Genomic DNA, 24,999 nt, shown 5'->3' on the forward strand with positions numbered 1-24,999 from the left:
CGCGTCGAAGGCGCGCCAAAGGCAAGCCCGTCTGGGCCCGTCCGGGCCCAGCCGGACCCAGGCCCAGGAACTCTGCCGGATTTGTTGCAGGATCGCCTGGTGTACACAAGTGACATGCTTCGGGCCCTTCACCAGAATAAATCTCAGGACTGCCACTACGTCCATGCCGAAGGTAAACCCTTTATCAATTGTGCACGTTGTAACTCAGCCGAATACGGCCCGGGAAAGCCGGGACTACAGATGGGCCTCCTTAACTGCCGCTCACTCCCTAAGCATGCGCACGAAATCAATTTGCTGATACAGGATCATGGCCTGGTCGCTCTGTTTCTCACAGAAACCTGGCTCTCCACCAGCACGGACTCGGACATTGTCAATGCCCTACCCCCAGGCTATCTCATTCAAACCTTACATAGACCTAAGGGGAGAGGAGGAGGGCTGGCAATCATCTACAGAGAACATCTTGCCTGTAGGATTAGCAATGCCAATATTGAAGATTGCGAAAGCTGCTACTTTGTCCTTCAAATTTCCCCGGCACACTCCCTTTCAGGACTGTTGCTCTACCGCCCTCCGGGGACACCAGGGAATTTCCTCAACGCCCTCACTGACACGGCGTCACAATCAGTTTCCTCCACCTCGAACTTTCTCGTCGTGGGCGATCTCAACCTTCATCTTAATGACCCCACAGATTCTTCAGATTCGGATCTTCTTCAGGACCTTAGGTCTTTCAATATCCGATTGATTAACAACGAACCTACCCATGACAAGGGTCACCTTTTGGACCCCGTCCTGACCAACATCAGGGATATCACCTCGGGTCCCCCCATCCCTCTCCCTTGGTCAGATCACTTCCTTGTTCCCTTTTTCTGGCACCTTACCAATGCACTCCCCCAACCCCCCAAAATCCGAGTGACAGACCGTCGTTGGCACAAGCTTGAACCGGTGGAATGGGCCAGTTTGCTCTCTGATTCTACACCTATCCTCTCCACGGACCCGGTCACGGCCGACGAACAGTTCAATTTTTGGCTCACATCCTCACTGGACAAACTCCTCCCCAAAACTATCACCCTTAAACATACCAAAAGAGTGACTCCTGCCCCCTGGTATACTCCGGCACTCAAATCCCTTCGACAGGAATGTAAGAGAACAGAACGCTCCTGGAGAAAGGATAAATCTAATGAAAAGAAGGCTGCCTATCACACCGCCTTACAAAACTATAAAACCACCCTCCGCAATACCAAAACTCTATTCTTCCAAGAAAGAATAGAACAATCCGCTAGCTCCAGTAAGGAATCTTTCACCATCTTAAACGAACTCCTCAAAATCCCGGACCCGAGACCGAGAGACCCCCCAAACCCCAAAGGTGATGAGGAAAAGTGCTACAAGTTAGCGAATTTCTTCAAGGAGAAAATCCCAAAAATCCGGGACTCTATTCCATCCATAAGTCCGAGCGAGGAAAAAGAAGCCTACAACTTTCCTACCCCCCCATGTCTCACTTCCTGGGGACAAGTGACGGCAGATGAGGTTAAAGATACGCTGAACATCATTAAAAGCGGGTCTCCCAGGGATCCGGCCCCCTTACGTATTCTCAAAAAGGTAGCACCCACGATCGTTCCCCCCCTTACCCACCTTATTAACGCCTCCCTTCAACAAGGAGTCGTCCCTCCCAGCTGGAAGGCGGCAGTCGTCAAGGCACTTTTAAAAAAAACCTCCCTTGACCCTGCCGACCTAGCAAATTACAGACCAATCTCCCTCCTCCCGGGAACTAGTAAGATCGCGGAAAAGCTTGTGGACAGAAAACTTTCACAATTTCTGGAGAACAACAACCGTCTAAAAAGTTCGCAGACGGGATTCCGCCCCGGGCAGGGCACCGACATCGCCCTCCTCATGGCGGTGGAAGAGGCCAGAGCACTCTTAGACGAAGGAGGATCAGTGGCAGTGATCCTCCTCGACCTGAGTGCGGCCTTTGACACCGTCAATCACCAACTTCTTATCCAACGACTCATGAGTGTCGGTGTTGAAGGAACTGCCCTGTCCTGGCTATCGTCCTTTCTGAGTCAACGCTCCTTTCAAATCTGGGAGAATAACACCCGCTCCTCCGACACTCCCCTCCAATGTGGCGTGCCTCAGGGCTCCTCCCTTAGCCCCACATTATTTAACATCTACATGTCCCCATTGGAGGAGGTTGTTACTCCGTTCGGAGTGAGCATCGTTAGTTATGCTGACGACACACAGTTAGTGGTGTCCCTTTCACATCCCAGACAACAACCTGCGGACCTGTACAACTGTCTGACACAGATACAAGGATGGATGAACAGATCGTCTCTGAAACTTAACGGTTCAAAGACTGACATTCTCCTCCTTGGTCAAAAGGGACCCTCTCCACTACAAAACATCTGGCCACCCAGCTTAGGCCCGCCCCCAGACCCGAAACCAGAGGTAAAAAGCCTGGGTGTTTGGCTAGATAAGGACCTCTCATTCGTAACACAAGCAAAAAAGGTAGCCGGGACGTGCTTTGGGCTGCTTAGGTCAATTCGAAAGATCTTGCCCCTCACAAATCCCAGAAACTGTTGATTCAAGGCCTGATACTCTCCAGGCTCGACTTTAGTAATTCCATCTACTTAGGGGTCCCAGAGGCAACCATGAACAAACTACAAAGGGTCCAAAATGCAGCTGCCCGGATCCTCACTAACACCCCTGCCAGAGCTTCGGTCAAACCAGCTCTGAAGCGTCTCCACTGGCTCCCGGTGAGAGAACGTGTGATGTTCAAGGCCCTCTGCCTGGCACATAGACTGCTTCAAAACAATGGCCCCCCAAGCCTGGAAAAATTTATCAAACCCTACAAAGCTCCTAGATCCCTCCGTTCCGATCAGGAACATCTTATCGTCACTCCCAGAGTGAAGAAGGCACGAACAGGAGGAAGACGCTTCTCGGTTCACACCGCACGTCTCTGGAACGCCCTACCTCACCTCCTGAGAACTGAACCTAATTACCTATGGTTCAGGAAGCAATTGAAAACCCACCTTTTCCCTTAACCGACCTCCCTCCCTGCCTCCGCTGACTCCCCAGTTGTACTGATCTTAGCACTGGGATACTTACGGGTGACTACGCGCTCTATAAAAATAAATAATAATAATAATAATAAGTTGTGGTTTCGGTAAATAGTAGTTAGTAGCTCACCGGCCGCCGCCCAAACTGCAGAGTTTTCCAAGGCTTGGGCCCCTCTCTCGGGGTAACCCACACCAGAGTGCCCAGCCCTTCATGAAGAAAAGAGAATTCTTCTTTGGGGCTCCCACCTGCTTCTCCGGGATCGTTTGCGTTACCGCACAGGACACCAGAAAAGCACCTAGCTCTGCCACTCTGGGTATGGAATGCTTAACTTAATTCCCTTTTGATTGGCCGAGGGGAACGGAGGCTATCGCCCATCCCTCCTAAACGGTGCTCACCCATCTCTTAAGACTGACTGGCCTATGTTCAACTGCTGTTCCCATGGAACCCTTCTCCACTTTGGCCTTCAAAGTATTCGTTTGAATATTTGCGCTGGGCTCTTCCCTCTTCACTATCCTCTACTGAGGGAATCCTGGCTAGTTTATTTTTCTCCGCTTAGTAATATACTTAAATTCAGTGGGTCGCCATGTCTGATCTGAGGTTATAGTTGAATGCCAAATTGTGGGGAGCTAGGCCAATTCCTTGGGCATCAGAAGCATAAGGAGTCACAGCAGAACTCCTTTTTCCAGATTGTAAACCAAAGCTCTCAGGAGTCACCATGGGCACCAGGACCTTCAGGCAGGTAGGGGTCCTTCCCAGCCGCAGAAGTGGGCACCTAAGGTGGTGCACATGGCAGACAGTGACACCCAGGCAGGCACCCCAGGTTTTTCAGGCCTGGTGCAGACCGGACAGGGAAAACTAGGCACACCGGCGGCATACCTCTGCTGTGGGACTGCGGGGAAAGCCCCTGTATGGGCAATGAGGGGTCTCACCTTGGGAAGATGAAAGGAGCAGAACCACCTGTGATAGCACCGACTGCACACTGGGAGAGCCCCAGGGCGATTGACGTTCAAGCGTCCCTCAGACAGGTGTACCCCCGGGAGGATCCCAGGGCTGCAAGGTTCTTTCAAAGTGTTGATGATAAATGTGTCCTGCAATTCACACTAATTCTTGCAGCTGGCTGTATTATTCATTGATGCACAAGCCAAGTGATTCACCAACAAGAGTCACAGGCAACTTTCACAACGTTCACCCACCTGCAGGTGCAGGAGAGGCAGGAGGAAGTAACCGCCAATCATCCACTGCTCATGTACTGAGACAGTCCAGCCCCCGTCAAGCTCCCCCCTGGATGTCAGCCTCCACGATTTAAACATGTTTTACCAAGCAGTCAGAGCAGGAGCCCAAACCCACTGCCCCAACAGGCAGGTAAATGAGAAACTCCCATGGCAGCAGAGGCAGGAAGCTCCAACACCGGCCCTCACAGACAGGCCACATGAGTCTGTAAGCCCCAGCCTGGCCAAACGGACCAGTCCATCAGGTATCTGGCAATGAGGCAGGGTTGCCTCACCTGCCTAGCAGCCATCTGCCCGGCCCGATCCCTGCACATAAGAAGTCTCCAGCTTAAGACAAGCGCAAGCCATGCCAGCAGGCTGGGGGTCTCCACTTGTCTCGGTACAAGCACCATGGGGAGATTCCCCCACACTATAAAAGCAACTTAATCTCTTCTCTTACACATGTGGAAGCTCAAGCAGTCGGGATTCCTTCTCCTCCCACTCCTCGGAGCAATTCACACTGACTTTGAGGGGGCACAACATTGCCACAGAGAAGAGCCAGGGTTCCCATATGGGCCGACTCGTTCTCATTTGGATGCCCTGCCACCCAAAACATGCCACTCCTCAGTCAGTCAAAACCTGGGTGAACTAGGATCTGGCTTGACAGAGCCCAGGTGGCCGGCCCTTCAGAGGGGTCCAAGCCTTGGGGGGCACTGCAATGTGGTTACCCCCAGGTGATTGCTGGGTGAGCAAGAGTTTTCTCTTGGTACGACTGTCTAACGTATGGTGCCTCTCCAAGAGGGGCCTGCGCTTTATCCGCCCAGTTTTCCTCACATGTTAGTTGATTCCTCCCAGGTGGAGGAGCCCGCACTTTGCCCGGTCCTTTGGACCTTTCCTCCAGCCAGGACGCAAAAAGGGAGGGCCGGATACTGTGCCTTGGGTTCCATCTAGGAGATGCCCGATGGTTCAGGCTGTCGCTGACAGTCACTTGAGCCGCTACACCATTAATGATCCTTCCACATGTTAATCTATGGAAACCTTGTTATGAATTTTAGTTCCTCTAGATAAATAATCTTCTATATTGATTATCTTCTAGGTGCTCCACCGGAGCAATTGCCAACCCCGTCAGGGCCAATCCAAGGACCTCACTTAACCATCCAAACAGAGGCAGCCTCCGCGTGGTGGGTACAAAGGGCATGGACTCAATCAACACAAGCATATGACCCACAGTTACTGGGATTTCCTCGTTAAAGGGAAATAATTGCAATCCTATTACAAACGGGTTTCTGCAGTTTACCCACATCTGTTGGCAAAGGGTAGACAGATGTGAATCTGTGCAGTGTAGCACGCGTGCAGCCCCGGAAATCTAAGGGCATTACAGACCTGTTATTGTTCAATCTCGTGTGGCTGAACACCACTTATCTCTCTAAGAAGTTGAACACCAACCACTGGTGGCCACGTAACTAGTTAGCATGGAGGAGTCTCGTTTGTTATCGTAATTAACTAAAAAAATCGCATTACCAATTAAGAACGTCCAAGCCCTACTACCCACATAATCGGAAAGAGCTATCAATCATTCAGTCCTTTCTGTGTCTTTGATGGGTGAGTCAAAAGAAGCCACAGGCTCCACTCCTGTTGGTGTGCTTCCATTAATTCCTTTGAGTTTCAGCTTTGCAACCATACTCCCCCCAGAACCCAAAGAATTTGGTTTCCTGAAAGCTGCTCCACAGGTCATGGGAATAACGCAACTAGATTGATAGTCACCATTGTTTATAGTCAGAACTACGATGGTATCTGATTGTCTTTTGAAACTCCAACTTTCGTTCTTGATTAATGAAAATATTCTTGGAAAATGCTTTCATGCTAAATTCCGTCTGGCAGGGGCTATAGTTCTTTCCACACTCAGTTAACATCTTAACATAGCGCCAGGTTACCCGTAGGGTGTCAGCTGCGCTTTACAAGCAACTGTAATAATAATAATAATTTTGAGTCGTCTTGCACTGGTCCATAATTTTCACCTCTAGTGGCAATCAATCAATCAATCATATCACTTGTAAAGCGCACGACTTACCTGTGAGGGTCTCAAGGCGCTGGGGGCAGGGGGGTGCTGCTACTGCTCGAAGAGCCAGGTCTTGAGGAGTCTTCTGAAGGTCAGCAGGTCTTGGGTCTGCCGTAGGTGGGTGGGGAGGGTGTTCCAGGTCTTGGCGGCGAGGTGGGAGAAAGATTTGCTGCCGGCAGTCGTTCTTTGGATGCGGTAGACTGTGGTGAGGGCGAGGCCGGTGGAGCGGAGCTGGCGGGTGGGGGGTCGTTTGTTGAGGTATGCTGGCCCAGTGTTGTGGAGTGCCTTGTGTGCGTGGGTGAGGAGCTTGAAGGTTATCCTCTTGTTGACGGGGAGCAGTGCGAATGACCCCTGTTGTCCCTCTTAATCATGGTCTCACCTCCGAAAACCAACAACATAGAACCAGCGACCTATTACATTATTCCTAGATGAAGTATCCAGGCGACTGGCCTGCTTTGAGCACTCTAGTTTTTTCAAAGTAAACGTTTCAGCTACCAAGACACTCAGTCAAGAGCATCAAGGTGAGCACAAGAGGTAGGGGCAGGCACAGGCAGTAGCTCGCCTCGTGGCAGACTGCCAGCTCAACTTTAATAAATGCTATTGGAGCTGAAATTACAGTGGCTGCTGGCACCAGACTTGACCTACAATGGATCTTTTTTAATGGGTTTGAAGTGTACTCATTGCAGTTGCAGGGACTTTACTACCTTCCCAAGTCGAGAGTGGGTAATTTGCACGCATGCTGCCTTCCTATAATGTGGTAGCCGTTTCTCAAGTTCCCTCTGTGGAATAAAACCCTGATTCCCCATTACTCTTGGTCAACATGGTAGGCACAGAAAGTACTATCAAATGTTGATATGGCAGAGATCCACATGTATCTTCAACATCCCGGGACGTGCGATCAGCTCAAAGTTATCTGTCACGAAAGTGGCCAGGCGAGCCCGGATGGGTTTTAATCTGATGAATGCATGCATCACTGGAGGTCAGTGCTCTTCGACATGTGTTGGCTCTAGAATTGCCACAGTTATCCAAGTAACAGATGGACCAATCAAAGAAACCATAACTAATTTAATGAGCCATTCACAGTTTCACTGTACCGGCTGTGTGTACTTACACATGCATGGCTTAATCTTTGAAACACGCATATGCTACTAGCAGGATCAACCAGGTAGCTGTACCTGCTGGCTGGGAGGAGGAGCAGCCACATGCACATACTGGACCAACCTTCCCACACCTCGGGAGCCTGCTTTGGAAGCCCCTGCTTGCCTGCAGGGGTCTGGATGGACAGGGCAGTCACACAGGCACCAGCAGGCCCAACCTGCTCCATGACAACAAAAGGGAGAGGCAGGCCAAGTTGCAGCCTGAGCAAGACACAGGAATTCTGTGTCTCAACCTGGGCAGCCGGGGCCACCCCCATGGAATGGCGGTTTCAGGTGCTGCAGAAATGCACTGGCCACGAAAGGGCAACAGACAGGCACATGGGGCCCAGACCACCAGGAAGCATCTGGAACTAGCACCACCAGACCCAATTCACTCTGGTCAGACCACTTTACAAGCTGCCAAGCTGCTTGGCCTTTGCTCTGCTGAAGGAAGTGGCCCTCCAGGACCACTCGGTTTACTTTCAACCACCTGCTATGCCTTCCCTAGAACGAAGAGTCGATCAGACAGCAGAGAATACAAACAAACATTTAGTACCAATACTCAGCAGTGGAGTCCAATCTGACCTGCACCCTAAGATGTCTGCCGAGGGACTGGCCCCCCAACAGTTTATAGTGACTAATCATTCCTCCCAGAACCTCCAACCAAGCCCACAGTGGAAAAGTACCGTCCGGGGCCGAACATGAACAAAGGAGGCACAGAGGGATGAACTACCACCTGCTAGATGGGTACACATTATCATAAATTCAAGGTTGCCGTGCTGGGTCTCAGCGTCTCCCAATGTGGGAGAAGAGCTACACATAGAGATAGGTTTGTGAGGGCAGAACGGCCTATTCATTAGCATGTCAGAAGGCAACCTTGAACAAAAGAGAAAATAATAATGAAATACAGTGTTCTGCTGAGGCAAGCAATACAAGTAATGAGGCCTAGTGCAGGCACAGCCTAAGCAGCCTAATAGGGATTACGAAATACAAAATGAAGTCACACTCGCTAACTGAAGCTTTGCATGTTACGGCGATAACTCAGTGGGTTGCATAACGTGAATACAAGTGCCGTATATTTAGCCACACACTGCTAACCTAATATAGCATGAAACGAGTGCATTGCGGGAATGGGATTTTCAAGCCTAACAGACCCTCCTTTTAGCATGAGTGGCTAAATGCTTTTTTGAACTATCCAGTAGGGTCTTTACAATTCTAAGTGGGGAGAAAGAAGTTGCATAGTCACTCAAGTTACAAGGGGTTACAAAGCAACACATGAATATCAAAATCTACTTAGTATTCATCGTTAATGAGCATCATATCCTGTATCTTTTGCACAATCATAGTAGAGACTTTAATATCACGTAAACATTTATACAAGCTTCTGGATGTAGGGTACCCTCCTTTCCATCTGATCTAGGTGTATACCCCTGGTGTACTACTGTATACTCCAACACTGCTTCATAATCTGCAAACATTTTGAGGCAGGATCTAGGACTGGCCTATTGTCACGTTCAGTCTGTAAATTAAGTCATATGTTCTCACCCACAGTAATCTCCCCCTCCCCCCGGATACGAAAATAAACTCTCATGACAGGCCTGTGCCTAATGTATACATTCTTTTGTAGTGCGTAAATCACGAAATGCATTATATAGGACAGGAGAACGGAATTGAAGGTACACCAATCTGCACAACTGTATTATTTCTTTATGTCCTCCGGTGCTCCCCGGCGCGAGGAGCCAAAGTAACAAAGATGTTCACAAGGGAAACAGGTGCTGTATGAACTTGGGAATGCACAGGATACCTCTCATTCAGGGAGTAGCATGTTCCTAACACTATTATTAGCACAATAACAACTATGGATGCAACTTGTACTTTCTATGTACTGACCCCTCTGAACAGGGAGGTCCAAAAGGGCTATTTTCCTCATCAATTGGGTGACCAAACGGATACATGGTGGTTGGGAAAGAAATACAAAACAATGGAACTGGTGGCCAGGGAACAAGAGGATGGGCAAAACTCTCCTTTCCAGTATCTTTTCAGAAAGCCATCACTGGTAGGCTCCTATTGTTCATCTAGCGTAGGTGCTTTTGTGCACCGGCGGTGGAGCTGTGCGTCTAGCTCGGATCTAGATCCCATGTTGCAGGGCAAGGTATTTCACTCTCTAGAATCACAGTCCCTTTCGTTGACTGTCCAAACTATGCACCAAACTCTCTTCCTCTACTCTATCGCTGGTACCTTAGACAGGGTACTCGTACCCTATTCTTCATCCATGAAGTCCATCCTTACTAATCCAACTTTACCTTGGTGCACTGTTTCTCCATCGGGCGTACATTGCGCCTCACACAAAGGAGTCAAAGGAGGAAAGGGGGGGTCAGACTCAAGAGGCACCAAGGGGCAGAGACTCAAACACAGGTGTGCCCACAGACTAGGCTCAATGGCTGGGACTCAGGCACAAGTAGACCAGCAGGCTGAGGCTCCTGGATAGCCCGTCTCTCTGTGCTGTTTTTCGGTGGTACTGCCTCCTCCAGCACTTCTTTGCTCTGCGACTTTGCCTCAGTTGTATTCATAGATCTTTCATAACAAGCAGCCTGGCTGGACAACGCGTCCGGGTGCCTCGCTCTCTCTTTTGTGACTGCAGGGCGTCCCGGACCTATTAATGGATATAATGTGAACTTGTAGTTAACTGGCAAGGATAAAACTTTATATAACGTCCTTTTCTCTCCCAACACCAAGTAATGGGGTAAGCCTTAATTCATTCACTAAACTCTAAAAGAACAATTCGGACATACTTGGGATCATTGCATCTGTCCATTCCTATATTATTCCTCTGAAAAACCTAAACAGAGAAAATGTGTAATATGAAATTATTGGGGGGCATACAGGTACCCTTCCTAGTAATATGCATCATGTGCACCATACAGTACACAGGCTGAGAAATGTCTCACCCTGACAATGTGCCTTACTTTCAACTTAGACATCTTGACTTCAGTACCCACTCAGCAGGGCCTGCTACAAACATTCTCTCATTTTATCTTAATCGTTTTCGGCAAACACATTATTCCTACCCACGTCATCTGTTGCAACCCAGTTACTCAGGCTTACTAATAAAGGATTTGTGATGTCTTTACATCTCTATGTAGTGTTGCGGTATCATGAGCAATAACGGGTGTGCCACCTGGGTATTCAAACGAAAGCCACCTTAAGGATTAGATTCAGGGAACATCAGTCTAGTGTACCCATCCTTTCATCTCCATCTCAATTCCAATTCCATCAATTTACAAAAAGGAGGGGCAGTAACATGGCGTACTTCAAAGTAACACATTTTTCTAATCATGACAATTTTTTAGACAGTGTTATTCTATAGCCAATTAGACGTGCACTGGTGAGGTGCTGTGTCTCTGTTTATTCAAAAGCATGTTCACAGCATCCTGTGAAATGAGTGGCAAAAGTGAGACCAACCGATTGTCTTATGAAAATGGCCACCGTCATGACCTTTCCTAGACAGCTCGGTTGGGCGCAAAAGACAGAAAGCGTACAACAAGTCGTCTTGTGTACTTACAACACAAAACAGAATACAACAATATATGTACCAAGCACAGAAGCCAAAGAAGAAAAACGCAGTTTCAAGTGTTAGGCATTCAGAGTTAAGGCTCGTGCACCCCATGCACCTTATTTAATATATTAGTCCCTTAGTCGCCAAAGAGCTAATCTCCTACCCCCCTTTCGACAGTAGGTGACCTGAGAAGGAAACCTCCTGTTGAAAATACTTAACCATTTAAAAACAAAACTCCCTAGTCAGTAAAAACTAAAGATAAGAACAATTTGTTAAATACATTTTAAAAAACAAGTGTCTGTAGTGGGCAAAAGTAGGTACCTTTATTCAAATAGGAACCCTTCCCTTCAGTCAGCGTAGGGAGAATACACACTTTAGATAACCCCTGCTCACCCCTTCGGAGCTGGGCACAAGCAGATAGTCTTATCCCAAATACAATGTGTAATATGTGTATCAACACTCACAGTAACACAACAAAAACACCACAAGAAGACACCACACCAAATGCACATTATCATTCTCTGTCACACTGGGACCAAACAACCTATCCACAATGAGGCAGAAACACACAGGAAAATTGGACAAGAAAATAGCCACTTTCTAAAAGTGTCTGTTGCAAACACAGACTTTAAAACCTATCCTTTACTAAAAGGTGTGTTACCAAATTCTGAGTCCAGGCACCGATTGTCTACCTTATCCCTATGGGAGGACAGGGCAGGCTTTAGTGCTGGTGGCGCCCTGTGCGGCAATGTTTGTTGGCGCCCCCCCAATGACCACCTCCACCACAGATTCTCTCACTAGCACCCTTTAACAGTGACCAAGTCTCCATAACTACACTCTCTCAGATGCATTGAATTAGTTATATAGCGCCACTCATACCAGTGTAGGGTGTCCAAGCACTTTGCATCACACACACATTATACAGAGACAATCAATCATACGTGTGTAAATCACTGTATAGGAAATGTTACATAAGCCAAAGGACTAAAAGTGTAGGAGTCACATGTCATCCATACTGGTAGGCAGTTTAGTTTAAGAGTTCATGGTGTGGAGAAGCACAAACTCGGATTCAAAAAAGAAACAGCATAGTTGGGAGTTTTCTTTAATAATAAGAATCGATTTCTAGCCAAATTAACCCTTTTTGCAACATTTATCAATGTTCTAATAATGTATACTTTGCAGTGTGTATGCAGTTCTAGGATGAAAGTTAATAGCTCACTATTCTATATTAGGACTTTAAGTTATAAATTGCAAGTAACAAAAAAGATGTCTCTTTTGAAAGCAGTAACCTGCTGATCTGTCTACATCATACGCACTCTGTAATCTACTTGGCACACGTTCTTTGCAGCAGGCATATTAACCCTCTGCACTAACTTCACCTAAAAGTCAAAACCTCAACTATACAAAATGCTGATCTCTCTCCAGGAAGATAATTAATCACACAAGTTATCTTGATATATATGTGCGGCCTGGTAATTGCCGGAGGAAAGAAACGCTGCAGCAGGTGCTTCAAAAGCATAATAAACTTTCAAACACGGCGCCCCCAGGAAGCCAGCACCCGGTGCGGTGGCACCGGTCGCACCGCCCTAAAGCTGGCCCTGTGGGAGGATGCGCTTGTAAAGTTTTACAACACATTCCCCATTCTGTCACATGGGCAATATTGCCTTTCAATAGTGAAAAACGAAATGGGAAGTATGTCACTATCAAGGCATGCTACACACACTAGTACATATCCTACCTGTCACATACACTGCACCCTGCCTAGGGTAGTACCTTGGGCCTACCATATGTGTGTCCTATGTACAAACTGTGCATAGGCCTGCGGTAGAAGGCCTGAGGCATCTTTTCCTGGCTACTCATGTGGGTGGCACGATCAGCGCTGCAAGCCTACTGTTAGCTGTTTATTTATCTGCCCTAGCACAGTCAATGCACTTCACTAGGGGTCTACTAGTAAAACTAATATGCCAATCAGGGAGAACCAAGCACACTATCCATTTACACAGAAAGCACTCACACTGTGACACTGATCAGCAGTGGCAAAATGCCAAAAGCACCTGAACCAGCAAACACGAAATCCAGCACAGCATCATAAACATAGGAGGTAGAGGCAAAAAATGTTTAATGCTCGCAGCCACTGTGGAGTGATGAGATGCAGCAGCGGTGCCTCCTCCATTGTGATTGAAGATTGCACAGATGTGAAGGACACTTTCTCCCTGCCCCTTGGCGACGCCACCTTCCTGGTGTCTTTTTTGTCAGCTCTTAGATTACTCTTGAACTTCAAAATTAGTCTTTTCCCCATTGTTTAACGGATCCACGGCTTCTTTAAAGCATGTCCGTTGAAAAAATAACATAAACTATTTTTGTTGCAGCCTCAAGAGACAGAAGTGTGAATACTCTTTAAATAACAGCTCCTTCTACACAGTTTCCTTCATTCCAACCCAGGGGATTGGCAGAGAATATACTTTTTTCTTTGATTCATCTTCATTGCATACTTTCTTTATTGCCTTCTTTTTGCCTGCCTTATCTTTCTTTCTTTGTTTCTTTCTTTCACTCCCTTTCTCTCACTCTCACTTTTTGTCTTTCCTTTGTCTTTCTTTCTTTCATTCCTTCTGTCTTTCTTTCCTCTGTCTTTCTTTCTCTTTTCTTCGTTCTCTTACCTTCTCCTTTGCCTTCGTTCTTTCTTTCGTTCTTTCTTGTCTTCTTTCTTTCCTTCCCTTATCGGACTTGGGGTGGGGGAGGGGGTATCTCTGCAGCCTTATATCTTTTTAGTTGCTGATGTGATGTGATGCCAGCTAAGCAGACACCTTGATATCTCCTCCACGGTATGATATATGCATACTGTGGAGGAGATATCAAGGTGTCTGCATTATTTGCTTAAAAACTACTGAACTGATTTACACAAAATCCCAAAAAGGTCGCTTTTTGGACCAAGATCTGATTTTCTGATAGAACTATTGGCTACCCTTACTGGCCCGCACGATCTACAAGCCCAGCTGCATCATTTACAAAGCCACACAACCAGCATCCCTGCTAATCTTGTAGAAATGCTCGCCAATTAGAGGTGGGCGAACAAACAAATTAACAGGGAGAGTGATCCAGAGCCGAGACAAAGATATGGCTCAGATCTTCGAGACCCTGCACGAGCCAAGCCCAAAAAATGTTTGTGATGTAAACCATACAACAAACATGATGTTAACCTCTACGCCACGGCGGACATTCCGCCACGGTGCTGGAAAAATTACGCGTGCGCGGTTCGGATGGCTCCTGGCCGTCCTCCGCACACACCCACCGTGACATCGGACGGCCGGGAACTGCATGGAAGTGGTTAAATTAGATAAAATCTCTTCAAAATTAAAATAAAAGTGATTTTCTTTAACATTGAGAAGCTTTTAAAGTAATGCGTCACATTATAACACTGCACTGAGAAGTACTTATATAAGCAATAGTTTTTAAACATCAAACATTAGTGAAATATTAGGCAGGACAGTTGTTATATAAACCCAAGTGCTTTCATATGTGATAACGAAGGAAAAAGAGATTTAGTGAAATAAAATATTTGGCTAAGATCACACAATTTAAGAGGGGAAGACACAACCTACCCATGTTTTATAGGTTTACTTTGCACCAAACATCCAGTAAACGGTTGTCTAATTGTCTTCCCCTATGCAAAGGCTTTTTTTTTCTCTGTGCATTTTTCTGTAGCTTTCTTGTAGCGAGAACTTGAGCCACAGGTATTGGAGAGCTTTCCATTAACAAAACTTACATTACACAAGGCCACCATTCACAGTTTATAGGGATGGGGAGGTTCAGTGATTTGCCCAGAATCACAGGATGTTGAGCTGCTGCCAAGACTCAAACCTGGCTCTCCAGTTCCAAAGTTTACAGCTCTGGCCATAACACAACACCCAGGCACAAGGAGGGATGTGAACGCAAGGCACATGAAAGCTCGGTTCACCATGTGCTCGGGGTTCAAACAAGACCTTTAGCTGAGTCGGAGCCAGGCTTCAAGCTTGAGCCAGGCTCGAGCTTTCAGTGGCTCACCCACCTCTATCACCCTCTCTGGTGGTATCAGCACACCCATAGCCAGGGCACCATCAGAGTACACATTATGAAGGTTAAAATGAAAATACAGCAGACCTTTTCAATGTATGCACCCAGGATCTGGCACAACATCCCCGTTTCCATTAGGAATGCCCCAGTGCTGCTCTAATTTAGGAAAGAGTTGAAACTGCTCCCCCTCAAAGAACTCAAGGCAGAAAAAGTCTCAAAGAAAAGGTGGGATGTTACTGATTGTTTTTGCTTTGTGCACTAGTTTGGTAGCAGAATGGAGGACGACTTTGAAGTGGGCAAGGAGAATTAAAGGGAGCCCTGTCAGAATTGTACTTTTGAAGTCTAGTCTTGAAGTGATAGGATGTTTATGCATTGAAGATGGAATTTGCAGCTTTCACTGTTTTACAGATGTTGAGGGATTAAGGAAAGGGTTTGTTGACAGTGAAGCTCAGATGTTTGGCAAATGAGAATGGTAGAGGGAAGAAGCCTTCTTGGTTCAGTGAATTATGGATCGATATGTCGTATTTACTGATGTTGACAGTAATAGAAACTCTGTTCTTTCTGGGTTAAGAAGGGAGAAAACTGTTATTTATCCACACATGGATACAGAAGAAACAGTTTCTTAATATTGTAATGTCTGATAAAGAGGATAATTTTTATTTACATTTGAGTGTTATCTGCATACTGATATATGCATCATTCAGTATCAATCAAAACAGTTCTGTATAAATGTTGAATAGATTGGGCACCCCATAAGATAATTCTAGTTGAGCTGTGCAGTCCTCAATCAATTTTTAGCAGGAATTGTCAGCTTCTCAAAAAGGATGAGAATCATTTTAGGACACTTCCTCTGAAACCCATGCAGTGTTCGAGGGTTGCTATTAGCCTGCCACAATCGGCTGTGTAGAATGGTGCAGTGAGATCGATGAGAACAATTAGGCAGGTGTCACCCTTATCGAGCATCTGGTATAAATTCTTCAGTATATTTGCTGTATCCTAACCCCAAATCGATGATTTGACGGTAGATCTTCCTTGTTTATGTGAGAGTTCAGTTGGTCTGCTGCTATTCTGTCTATGACTTTTCCAAGCTATGGAAGGGTGGAGGCTGGTCAATAATTGGCTGTTTTAGAGGGATCAAGATTTGTATTTTTTTTAGGATTGGTGTAATTTCACTAGTTTTCAGCGACAAGAGAAACAAGCATTAAAAATGCAATAGGTTTCGCCTTTTATTAAGTTAAATCCATTTGCTATGCTAATGGTATTGTATAGCAAAGCAAATGGCTTTAACTTAATTAAAGGCGAGACCTATTGAATTTTTAATGCTTGTTCTCTATTGATAAGTCATGCTAGCAGGTGTCCTGATTTATCCACGTACTGATGGTGGGTTTCACTATACATTCTGTAGTCATGTTTCCCCAGTGGTCTCTTCTAGCTCAGCCAACAGTTTATGTCAAGTCTCCCAAGTAACCTCATCATTCGGAGCCTGCTTATCTATATACCCTATCTGCTGTTCCAATGCCATAACCGTGCGCTACCGCTACTTTCATACCCCATATGACGTGGCCATACATTTCACTCATATGGTCACCTTGAAAGCCTCCCATGCTACCCTGGCAGATGACACAGTTCCTTCATTCACTTCAAAGAATTCCCTTCCTGCGCTCTTGATTTCCTCTCGAAACACTAAAGCCGCCACTGTGTTAACGCGCAACATACGCCTGACCATGTAGATCTACTGCAAGCAGGGCATAGTCCAAAAGAGTTGGGTCTAAACACCGAGCCATCCCAAAGTGCAAAGCCTGTCCTGAGGGAGTGAACATATAATATATTCTGGAGAAAGTCCCATGAGGTGGGTGAAGAAAGAATAGCCCCTCGCTTGATCATGTTGTGCCCTCCATAATTCTATCAATAGTGTCCATATCTTCAAGTAATGCTCTTGATGACATGCCTAGTAGTAGACTTAGAGCTGTCTAGAGATCCATGTAATACGTAGTTACAATCGCCCATCCACATGATATCATAATGTGCATAAGGTATTACAAGACAAATCACTCCCTCAAAGAAATCTGGTATGTCGTCGTTAGGTGCATATGTGTTTAAAAGCAGCGTGGGTTTGCCACAGATGCCCCCACCACTATGATATATCTGCCATCAGCAAGATTGCTTTTGTATCTTACTTATTCAAGATCATTCCAGCAAGGCAGGCTGTTTAAATATTGTGTGCCCCAGGAAGAAACTAGAAAACAGGTTAAAGTCTGCAGTGTGAGAATATATCAGAAGGACAATACCAGAGTTAAAGACTATCTTAACATTATGATTTGAGAAAATGTTAAATAATGCTATTGAAAAAAACCAGCTAGTATAGTTTCCTAAATTCTATTCATTGTATGTAACAAAAAAGTCCCATAAATTAAAATTGTGGTAAAAAGTACAGATCAAAAAGCCGTACCATATGTTAGAGGTCATATGTATTTCAATGTAAAAATCAAAAATGTAATGGCAATAAATGCAAATATTATACTTCATGCGCCCACAAATGAATCCTTAGCCTGACCTATCACCTTACCCTAGTACTAGCTCTTGGCAAACGCGTAAACTCTTTCCCTAATCCAAATCCTAATGCTAACCACTTCTTATTTTAACCCTGCACCACCTCTAAATCTAATGATTACCCTCAACGATCAAGAGGCGGTGGAAATGCTGGCAAAAGTAGGTATACCCCTTGTACCGATGTAGTTTACCCCACAAATGACTCTGGCACCGTTGTGGAGGAGTTAACCTTTTATTATTAAATATACGTGTTCGAGCGCCGGGACACATCCGTCCGCTAGCTCTCCTCGCGGCCGACTGGCGTGAAGCCGCGCCTCTACCCAGCATGCGCTGGGGCGCCACAACCACTAGAGCGTATCAGTACATATCTCCCCCCTTAAACCCCTTTCAACACAAGGCCAAAAGTTGCCCCACATTCACAGTCTCACTTGCTTTGCGTGTCAAAGTCCTCAAACCTTCTTGGCATCTTGATCACTCTGCCCGATCTCGTGCATTTCTGTTCTTGCTCTGGGGCCGTTCTTTCCCTTCTAGTCGAGGATTCTCCTCTGGCCTCCAACTCTCCTTGTCCCTCTTCTTCCTTTTCCTGAATCCCTATTTTCGTGAGGTGATCCTGTCTGTTTGTTTCTCCTTCTCTGCTCTCTCCTACTGCACTCTGATTCTGAATCCCCCCCCCTCTCCTGGGAGAGGTTGGGCTTGGTCCCTCAGCCACTAGACTTCCCTCTCTTTCCAGCTCATCTCCCTCTTCAGGTCTCGGTGTTCTTCTGTCCTCCGGGTCTTCCCACTTCATGATTCTATTGCATTTCGCCATCCTGTCCTGCGACCATACCTTCCCATCGCTCAGCAAAGCCGGCCTGGTATATGTTTCTATCACTTGCAGGGGGGGGGCTAAATTTACTCTCTCCTTTCCTTTTTAGCGTAGCATGTTTTACTCTTACCCACTCTCCTTTTTCCATGGTTACTTCTTTGGTGTTGCGCCGTTTGTTATAGTACTCTGTGTACAAGGCTTGCGCTTTGTCAAGGTTACGCCTCACCACCGCAGGAGACCACTTGCTTTGCACCATGAGGTGTTTCCACGCCACATTGTCCTTCGTAAACGGTTCACGTCCTCGTAGGATCTTGAACGGACTATACCCAGTGTTGGTCGGGGTAATGCGGTACGCCCAGAGCATGCGTTGGAGTTCTTTCTCCCAGCTTATCCCCGCACTTATTGCCGCTTGTATGGATCCCATGATCACCCTATTAAATCTTTCCGCTAGTCCATTCCCCGCAGGGTGGTAGATAGGGGTATGTTTGACTTCTATCCCATTCCTGGTCATGAAGGCGTTCCACTTTTCTGACACAAATTGTGGGCCATTGTCACACGTTATCACCTTGGGTATTCCTTCTCTCAGGAATGTGGCTATGAGGAATGCTAACACAGTCTCGGTGTCTGCACTTTCACATACCTCCACCTCTGGCCATTTAGAGTACCTGTCCACTGCTACTATGACGTACTTGGGTACCCCTTTCGTGCTCATGACTGGACCCAGTATGTCCACTGACAGCATTTCCCACGGGCTGGACAACCCCGTGAATTTCCCCAATGGTGGACGTAATAAGGTTTGTGTTTTATCGGCCCTATTGCATTGTTCACACATCCTGACGTATCCTTCCACCTGTCCATCCATTGCTGGCCACCAGTATGCCTGCTTCACTCTCGCCTTGGTTTTCATGATCCCCAGATGTCCCTCGTGTAGGATGGTTAAAAGACGGTTCACCAGTGATATCGGTGGGACCACCTTGTCTCCTCTCAGTAGAAACACTGGGTTGTCTCCTATGGACAGTTCTTCTCGGATCTCCCAGAACTTCCTCAGCTCGCTGTCCAGATGCTTTTTGTCCGGCCATCCTTGTGTCACATAGCCTTTCACTGTCCCTAGTGTCTCGTCAGCTGTGTATGCCTCCTCCCATTCATGTGTGCTGACTGCTCCTTCGTAGTCTTGCCTGAGTGCTACCATGTAATCCTCCCATTCCGAAGGTTCCCGATTTTCCGCAGGCTCCATGGTGGCTGCTCTGCTTAGGAAGTCTGCTACCTTGTTCTTGGATCCTGGGATGTACTCCACGTCATATACGTAGTCCAACAGCCTCAGGCTCATCTTAGCAATGCGAGGGGTCGCATGCGCATGTCCGCTCGAAGTCAACACCTTAACCAGTGGTTTGTGGTCGGTACGGAGTAGGAATTTCGCACCCCACAGGTACTGTGTGAATCGTTCCATTGCCCAGACCGTCGCCAGCATCTCTTTCTCAATGACGCTAAATTTCTCTTCATTCGCCGCAAGGGCTCTCGAGGCAAAGCTGACGGTGGTGACTTCTCCACCCCGGCTTTTCTGCATCAGGACCGCCCCCAGGCCCTTGTTACTGGCGTCGGTGGTTAGGATGGACAACGCTTCTTGATCGAACCCTTCAAGGGGGATTGCTGTGCAAATGTCCTGTTTAATTCTCTCGAATTCTTCTTGTTCCTCCTGCGTCCATTTGAAGGCCTTTTTCTCCTTTAAGAGTTGCCTTATGTGGTGCGTTTTGGTATCGAAATGCGGGACAAACTTACTGTAGAACTCCGCCATGCCTAGGAAGGAGCGGACATCTTCCTTCCTCATCGGTGTTGGTGCGTCTTTGATGGCCGCCATGTTCGCTCTTTTTGGTTCTATTCCTCTTCCACTGATTTCGTGGCCCAGGTAGGTCACCAAGTCCACTCCAAATCGGCACTTCTGCCATTCCGCCGTGAGTCCATTTTGGGCCAAGATCGCTAACACTGTGTGTAGTTTCTCATCATGGTCTCCCTTGGTTTTCCCCATGACCAGGATGTCGTCCTGAAAGTATTGGACCCCTTCTACCTTCTGGAACAGCTTATGCATAAGTTTTTGGAAAACCGCTGCAGCCGACGCTAAGCCGAAGGGCATCCTGAGAAACTTGTAACATCCAAAAGGCGTGATGAATGACGTCAGGTGGTTGCAGGTGGCATGCAGCGCGATTTGGTGGTACGCCGAGGTGAGGTCTATGGTTGAAAACCATTTGACCCCCTTGGTCTTCGCCAACATCTCACTTATCCGGGGCAACGGGAACTTGTCTACTAGAATGTTCTTGTTGGGTTCCCTCAAGTCCACACACAGGCGTACTTTCCCATTCGGCTTCTGGGCTACCACCAGCGGTGCTAGCCATTCTGCGCTTCTATGACTCCGTTTACCTCCAGACGGCTCAGTTCCTCCTGGACTGCCTCTCTGCTTCGGAAGGGAATATTTCGGGCTTTGTGGCTCATTGGCTTTGCCCCGGCCTTGAGGCGTATTTTGGGTACTCTGTCATCCACCGACTCCCTTCGTCCGCTTGGTTTGCTCCAATCAGCAGCACTTGCCTCGATCCACCTGGGTTGAGTTGTATTCCCAAGTTCCCTTGGTCCTTCCATCCTAGTACGGAGGGTCCTGTCTCTGCCACTTACAGCTTCCCTTCTGCTCTGCGTCCTTTGAAGTCGAACATCAACCTTCGGTACCCCACCATGGGTATGGGTTCTCCGGTGAACGTGACTGGGTGGATGTCGGTGGGTAGTAAGTCGTCCCCTATTTTGGGTTTGTATTCGTTTTCCCATATGGCTCTTTGGATGATCGTGTATGGGGAGCCAGAGTCCGCCACTATATTTATTTGTATCCCGCCGATCTTCATCTGTAACGCTGGTTTCTTGGATCGCGTGCAGTTCACTCCCAACACTTGGTCATCGATACATAAGACTTCGTCCTCTTCGTCTTCTTCTTCTTGGGGTTCCTCCTCCCCTTCTGGTTCTTGTGCCACGTACTTCACCTCCGTCCTGCTAAGCTTGCGTCTGCACACCTTCTCATAATGCCCCATTATGTTGCAGTATGCACACTTGGCCCGGAATGCGGGGAATATTTTGTCATGACCTTGATGCGAATGGCTGCCGCACCTGTAGCACATATTTTTGCGTTCTCCCTGTGGTTTCTGGTTCTTCATGGCCTTCTGAGGATACCTTCTCTGATACCTTGCGTTGCTTGGCGTCTGTTGTTTTGGGACATCTGGTCTGCCACTGTCTGTTATCCTGCAGACTGGTGTGCGGTCGCTGCTCTCTCTTTTGGCCGCCTCTGCGCACCGTTTTGATAGTTCTGCCTTCTTCACAAGCGCCAACACTTCTTTCAGCAGGGCGTCACCATTGACCCATAACTTCTCCTGTATAGCTGTGTTGGTGGTGTGCATGATGATCTGGTCTCTAATGAGCTCATCATGAAGTGTGCCGAATTTACATGTCAACGCCATCTTCTGTAATGCTGCTACGTACTCGTCTATGGACTCTCCCTTATTCTGTTTTCTCTGGAAGAAATTGCATCTGTCTATGGCCGTGCACACCACTGGCCTGTAGTGAGCATCTAGGTCTTCCTGCGCGTGTTGGAACACTTCCGTGTCTGCCGCCGGTCTGGTCTCTTTCACTAAGCTGTCGTATACTCTGATACCCTCTGGGCCTAGGTTGTGCAGTAGTATTTTCTTTTTCCTTGCACTTGAGAACTCTGCTTCACCTTCCTCTTCCAAGGCTTCCAGATAGTTCAGGAAATACCGCTTCCAGTCCTCCCAGGGCATCACCGGGTCTCCTCTTTTGGGTAGGAAGGGCACTAGGTTGGTGAGAGACGTCGCTTGGGCGCACATCCTGCCCCTATCGTGTTGAGCTGAGCTCCTTCTGTCGTCTGTCTCTGGTGGACTCCCTGGAGCTTGCCTCTCGCTTGAGCTGCCTGGTTGCGTGGGTGAAAGGCTGCTTTGTCCCCTCCTTGATGACCCTGGGGTCGCCAGTTCTGTTGTCGCCTTCACTAGTCAGGCGTGGGTCGCTTCTTAGTGACACGCTCCCACATGCAGCTACTGCCTGCCACGCCCTCCTGTCCCCAGTCGTTTGGCGCACATCGGTGCTTCTTGGCCTCTGCGCGGTCGGGTGACAATCCCTCGAGGTGTTGGCCCCTTGTGGTTGTGTTGCCACTTGCCACTGCTGGCCGGTGGATTACCTCTGCCCACCAGGCCTAGGCCTCACATGCTCATGGGGTCCCTTCCCGTGGCTCTCACCCTGCTGGCGTGCCTGGCTGCTCTCACTGTCGCTCCTGCAGCCCTCTGCGAACTCGGGACGCTGGTGGTGCACCAGACTCTATGCTCCGTGTCACGATGATGCTGATGTGCCTCTGCCACGCTCGGTATTCTCCCTTGTGGGGTGCCGGGGTTCTGCGCTAGCCTTCATCCCATCCTCGTCGCCATTGTACCGATGTAGTTTACCCCACAAATGACTCTGGCACCGTTGTGGAGGAGTTAACCTTTTATTATTAAATATACGTGTTCGAGCGCTGGGACACATCCGTCCGCTAGCTCTCCTCGCGGACGACTGGCACGAAGCCGCGCCTCTACCCAGCATGAGCTGGGGCGCCACAACCACTAGAGCGTATCACTACACCCCCAACCAACATGCATCACAACGATTCTGTGAGCACCTCTTTTTGGCGGTGAAGGCAGATGGAGGGCGACAGCAAGTAATAAATCTCAAAGTTCAATGAGTTGCTGCATAGATCCGTATGAAACCCGAGGTCGGATATCCTATATACACATTATTAACATTAAATATTTGCTGTACATAAAAGCGCGGGACATAAGTATATTCCAGATGGGGGTGGCGCAAGACAAGGCTTTGTCATAAAATGAGATTTGCATGGGAGGCTCAGCAGTAACTCCCTGTGAACCTGCCCCAGCGGACACTGTTGATTGCACGATGATTCATGTCTGAAATATTTATGCTACAATTGCAGTCTTCTCTGTGGAAAGCACTCGACTGCTTCTTAGAGCTATGTCGTTATATCAATTGCAAAAAAAAAAAACAAGGAAAAAACTGCAACCATTCAGCACTGTTGTCAGCAAATAAGAGAAGAGTCATGAATTGCACCCAAAAGAGCTGTTAGAAATGCCCTCACATAGGTCAGGACGAATAAGTCTTTCATTTATTATTATTTTCCCTTAGTGGAACTGAAGCTACAAGTCCCAGAATGCAAAGCGATACTGGATAACAAACCGATGTTTAATGTTAAAAGTAAAGCGCGGGTGCCGCGATTATATCAAAAGTAAATAAATAGAAAAAACATATATTTCTTTACTTTTGGTATAATCGTGGCACCCGTGCTTTACTTTTAATGTAAAGCGCGGGTGCCGCGATTAAATCAAAAGTAAAGAAATAGAAAAAAACCTCTATTTCTTTACTTTTGCTATAATCGCGGCACCCGCGCTTTACTTTTAGCATTAAATGTAAAGCGCGGGTGCCGTGATGATAGCAAAAGTAAAGAAATAGATATGTTTTTCTATTTCTTTACTTTTGGTTTAATCGCGGCACCCGCGCTTTACTTATAACATTAAAAGTAAAGCGTGGGTGCCGCGATTATACCAAAAGTAAAGAAAGTAAAAAAGTAAAGTAAAGAAAACACGCTACAAGACATGCTTTAGTAGGTGAGTTTTCAAAGTGCTGCTGAAGGCTGGTGGTTCGCGCATGCACGCTCGCGTGAACGCAAGCTTGTCGCCAGCCAGCAGCACTTTGAAAACTCACCTACTAAAGTCTCTCCGAGCAGCGCATGCGCGCTGACTCAGCGAGACCTAAAAAGGAGTCTTTTACGATTTTTTATGTGTGGGGGTCTCAGATATGATTGTCTGCTCAATAGTTTTCATTGTGTTTGTTGAGTCTTCAGTGGAGATGGGATCAAATGATTCCCATGTTTTGGAGAATTTTGGAGGGGCAATTCTAGTTTTAGATTTCAGATCATTCAGAACTTGTGTCTTATTTTGCAGATTTGTTGGGTGGAGTTTGAAACTGTTGCATATGTCTTTCGACGTTTCAGTGCACTGTTCTGTCCTAGGGGTTGAGAGCCTTTTGATGAATTGGAAACATTATTTGGCTACATTGGATATATTGTGAGAAGAGGTAATTTGATTGTGTAAATACTAGTAATTTACTGCAACTGAATGTTTTCTGTTTTTTCAGAGATCTTTGAGTTTGTTTTCCTGTGCTCCTGTTCAGGACCCTTCTTTCTGTGTCATTATTCTCAGACAAACAAAAGTTGGTTTGGTTTCAAATTGATTTTTCTCAATCAAGAGATGGATTTTGCTCAATCAAGAGTTCTAGAGATTTTGAGATGAGGCGCTCATAATCCAGGGTTGCTCTTTCAATGTCTTTTATTACATCAAGATGATCTATAATTGGAACAATGATTTCCTTGATGGAGGTGGATGTAATATTTTTCCAGTTTCAAGTTAGTCTCATTACTATTGATGGTTTTATTGTGGCAAGTGGTGAGTTGTGCATCATGTAGTAGTAGTAGTAGCCTGCTTAAAGTCATCCTGTGGGAG

The 24,999-nt window shown here is 47.1% G+C and overlaps 2 pseudogenes; both read right to left on the reverse strand.

The window, feature by feature from the left end:
* Nucleotides 1–4,059: 4,059 nt before the first annotated feature.
* Nucleotides 4,060–4,213, reverse strand: LOC146829648 (5.8S ribosomal RNA; annotated as a pseudogene).
* Nucleotides 4,214–5,261: 1,048 nt separating this feature from the next.
* On the reverse strand, nucleotides 5,262–7,483 carry LOC146829649 (18S ribosomal RNA; annotated as a pseudogene).
* Nucleotides 7,484–24,999: the final 17,516 nt, after the last annotated feature.

Source organism: Triturus cristatus, chromosome 5_2 (assembly GCF_964204655.1).
Source record: "Triturus cristatus chromosome 5_2, aTriCri1.1, whole genome shotgun sequence".
Classification (NCBI taxonomy): Eukaryota; Metazoa; Chordata; class Amphibia; order Caudata; family Salamandridae; genus Triturus; species Triturus cristatus.